Below are 4,467 nucleotides of genomic sequence, written 5' to 3' on the forward strand. Positions count from 1 at the left end.
CAAAGGCAATTTCTGAGATTAGAACACAGATTTTCATGGGGATTGCATTAAATCTGTATATTGCTTTGGGTAATATGGCCATTTTAAATATGTTGATTCTTCCAATCCATGAACATGGAATATCTTCCCATTTCATTATGTGTTTTTCCATCTCTTTTAATAAGGCTTTGTAGTTTTCAGTATATAGGTTCTTTATTATCCTTTATTAAGTTTGTGCCTAGTATTTTAATCTTTTTTTAAATTTTCATTTTAGAGTACGTTTATTAAAGGTGGGGACAGTGAAACAAGGAAGGACCTATATTAGAAGAAGCAGCAGGAGAGGGACTAGGTGGGGAAATGAGTCTAGGCTTGGTTGCTTTGGTTCACTACAATGTCAAAGAAAGGGGGGCTTGGGGTCAGGGTCAGGAGGTTAGCTGGGGATGAACTGCCACTGTCCATTGCTACCCTGGTTGCAAGCCTCATGGGGTCCCTTAGATTTTAGTAGATGCCCTGCACCTGAGAGGGAAGAAGAGAAAGAAGGGAAAGGCATTGTATTTTATTCTTTTTGTTGCAATTGCAAAAGGAATTATTTTTTCATTGTTTTTTTTTAAATTTCATTGTTAGGAATGCAGAGGATTTTTGTACATTTATTTTGTATCCTATAATTTTATTGTATTTATTATTTCTAATAGCTTTTTTGGTGGATTCTTTCTTTATAAAGAATCATACCATCTGCAAAAAAAGTGAAACTTTTACTTCTTCCTTCCCAATTTGGACACTTTTTATTTCTTTTTCTTGCCTGATTGCTCTGGATAGGACTTCCAGTACTACATTAAATAAGAGTGGTGAGAGTATACTTCCTTGTCTAATTTCTGATCTAGGAGGAAAAACTTTCCATTTTTCACTATTGAGTATGATACTAGCTGAGGGTTTGTCATATATGACCTTTATTATGTTGAGGCACATTCCTTCTATACCCATTTTATTGAGTATTTTAATCATAAATGCAATTACATATGTATCTTATCAAATGTGTTTTCTGCATCTACTGGTTATACTCCAGAAAACAATAATCAAAACAGCATGGTACTGGCATAAAAACAGACACACAGAGTACTGGAACAAAATTAAGAGCCCAGAAATAAAACCATATGTATATGAGCAAATAATTTTTGACAAAGAGCCAAAAATATATAATGGAGAAAATGGTGCTAAGAAAATTGGAAAGCCACATGCAAAATAATGAAACTAGACTACAGTTTATTCCTATGTACAAGAATTAATTCAAAATGGATCAAAGACCTAAGTATAAGACCTGAAACAATAAATTTCATAGAAGGAAAGATAGGTACTGAACTTATGAACCTTGGTCTTAGAGAAGATTTTATGAATTTGACCTCAAAGGCAAGAGAAATAAGGGCAAAAATAAGCAAATGGGACTATATTAAATTAAAAAGCATCTGTACAGCAAAAGAAACTGTCAACAAAACAAAAAGGCAACCAACCAAATGGGAGAAGATGTTTGCAAACAACAGCTCTGACAAGGGGTTAATATCCAAAATATATAAAGAACTCATACAGCTCAACATCAAACAAATAAACAATCCAATTAATACATGCGCAGATGACCTGAATAGATACTTCTCCCAAGAAGACATACAAATGGCTAACAGGTAAGATGCTCAACTTCACTAGCTATTAGAGAAATATAAATAAAAACTACAATGAACCCAGTTGGTATTACTCAGTGGTTAAACATCAACCTTGAAGCAGAAGATCCTGGTTCGATTCCCAGTTAGGGCACATGCCCGGGTTGAGGGCTCGATCCCCAGTGGGCAGCCAATCAATGATTCTCTCTCATCATTGATATTTCTATCTCTTTCTCCCTTCCTATCTGAAATACATAAAATTATATTTTAAAAAACTACAATGAGATATCACCTCACACCTGTTAGAATGGCTATTATCAACAAGACAGGTAATAACAAGTGTTGGGGAGGTTGTGGAGAAAAAAGAATGCTCATTAACTGCTGGTGGGAATGTACTAGTAAACTGGTACAGCACTATGGAAATAGAATGGAAGTTCCTAAAAAAATTAAGAATAGAGTTACCATATGATCCAGCAAGCCTCTTCTGGGTATTTACCCCAAAAAGTTGCAAACATTTATTTGCAAAAATATATGCACTTCTATGTTCATTACAGCATTATTCACAGTGGCCAAGAGATGGAAACAGCCAGTGTCCTTTGATAGATGAGTGGATAAAGAAGATGTGGTACACATATATGATGGAATACTACTCAGCCATAAAAAAAGATGAAATACTGCCATTTGGGACAACATGAATGGACCTTGAGAACATCGTGCTAAGTGAAATAAGTCAGTCAGAAAAAGCTAAGAACCATATGATTTCACTCATATGTGGGATATAAAACTGAAACTCATAGACAGTATGGTGGTTACCAGTGGGAAGGAAGGTGGGAGCATAGTAAAGGGTAAAAGGGTCCAAATATATGGTAAAAAAATGATTTTACTTTTGGTGGTAGGCACATAATTCAATATACAGATCATGTATGATAGAACTGTACACTTGAAACCTATATAATTTTATTAACCAATGTCACCCCAATAAATATAACAATAATTACAAAAGCACACAATATGTAATTACACTAAACCCAAATGAATTGCATCCTCTAGTTAAGAGCAAAAATAATGCCTGCTTGAATATACAAAATCACAGCCATATGTTGTTTAACAAGAGACATATCTAAATCATAAGGCTAAAAGTAAAAGGATGGAAGACAGTACACCTGATAAAGTCTAAAAATATAAATGGTGCATTTATATTAGTATTCAACCAAAGAAACTTTCAGGCATAAAGCATTACTAAGAAATAAAGCAGGTTGCTCTTAAAGGATAAAATGTTCAATTTACAAGGGATATATAATAATTTAAAATGTACATGTATTTAATAATATATCCTCATCCTATATAATAAAAGCCTAATATGCTAAGTGTCCAGTTGTCTGGCCATTCAACCAATCAAAGCATAATATGGTAATGATATGCTAAGGCCTCTCAACCGCTCGTGATGACATGCACTGACCACCAAGGGGCAGACACTCTGACTGGTAGGTGAGCTTGCTGCTGGGGTCTGGCCAATCAGGACTGAGTGAGACAGGCCGGACACGCCCTGGAGCCCTCCTATGGCCCCTCCCTGGCTGGCCAACCTCCCATGTCTCTTCCCAGCCCTGATAATGCATCAATGGGGTCTCTTGGCCTGGCCTGCACCCTCTCGCAATCAGGGACCCCTCAGGGGATGTTGGAGAGCCGGTTTCGGCCCTATCCCGCAGGCCAGGCCGAGGGACCCCACTGGTGCACGAATTCATGCAATGGGCCTCTAGTAATATATAAAGTAAAAAGTGACACAGGGCCCAAGACAAAGAGACAAATCTAAAATCATAGATTTTCTCACACCTCTCTATAGTTGGTAGAAAGAGCAGAAAGCCACAAGGAAACATGCAAATAAGAAAATACTGGTGGGGTAATGCTTGATTTTTTTCCTTTTTAAAAATTTTCCTCACCTCATACTTGTTAGAATAGCTATTATAAGACAGACAAGAAACAACACGTGCTGGTGAGGATGTGGAGAAAAGGGAACCCTGGTGCACTATTGGTGGAAATGTAAAATGGTGTAGCCACTATGGAAAACAGTATCTAGTTTCCTGAAAAAATTGAAAACAGTAATATCATATTACAGCAATTCCACTTCTGGGCATTTTATCTGAAGAAAATAAAAACATTAAATTAAAAAGATACAGGTACCCTATGTTCACTGTAGCATTATTTTAATAGCCAATATATGGAAATGACCTAAATGTCCATCAATGGATGAATGGATACAGAAGATGTGATCTATTTTATATCCTATATAATAAAAGAAAACATGGTAATTAGCCGTAACTTCGCTACCCTTCCCATTGGCTAATCAGGGCGATATGCAAATTAACTGCCAACCAAGATGGCGGCCGGCAGCCAGGCAGCTGACGCGAACAAGAGGCTTGCTTGCTCCAGTGACAGAGGAAGCCAAGGTTCCCCGCCTGCCGCTGCTGGGCTCTGAGCTGCTCTCTAAGAAACATTGTTGCAAATATAGAAGCTCAACAAAACCCCAGAAACCTTGATTTCAGTCAGCCGGGATCTCAGAGCTGGAGTCACAACAAAGTTTCAAATACAGAAGGTAAACAAAGCCCAGAAACCTGCTTTCAGCAGCTGAGGTCTCAGAGCTAAAGCCGGGTCTCAGCTCCAGTGACAGCCATAGAAGGTAAATAAATCCCAGAATAAAAAAAAAAAAGAAAAAAAGGAGAGGTTGGGAGCTTCAGTCACCCGTCAGCCTGAAAACGGCCATCATCCCCTCATCCAGGCTGGCCAGGCACCCCAGTGGGGACCCCCACCCTGAAGGGGGTGTGACCAGCTGCAAACAGCCATC

This window comes from Myotis yumanensis, unplaced genomic scaffold (genome assembly GCF_028538775.1).
Source record: "Myotis yumanensis isolate MYYU_CA2020_CCGP unplaced genomic scaffold, mMyoYum1.0.hap1 SCAF_4, whole genome shotgun sequence".
NCBI lineage: Eukaryota > Metazoa > Chordata > Mammalia > Chiroptera > Vespertilionidae > Myotis > Myotis yumanensis.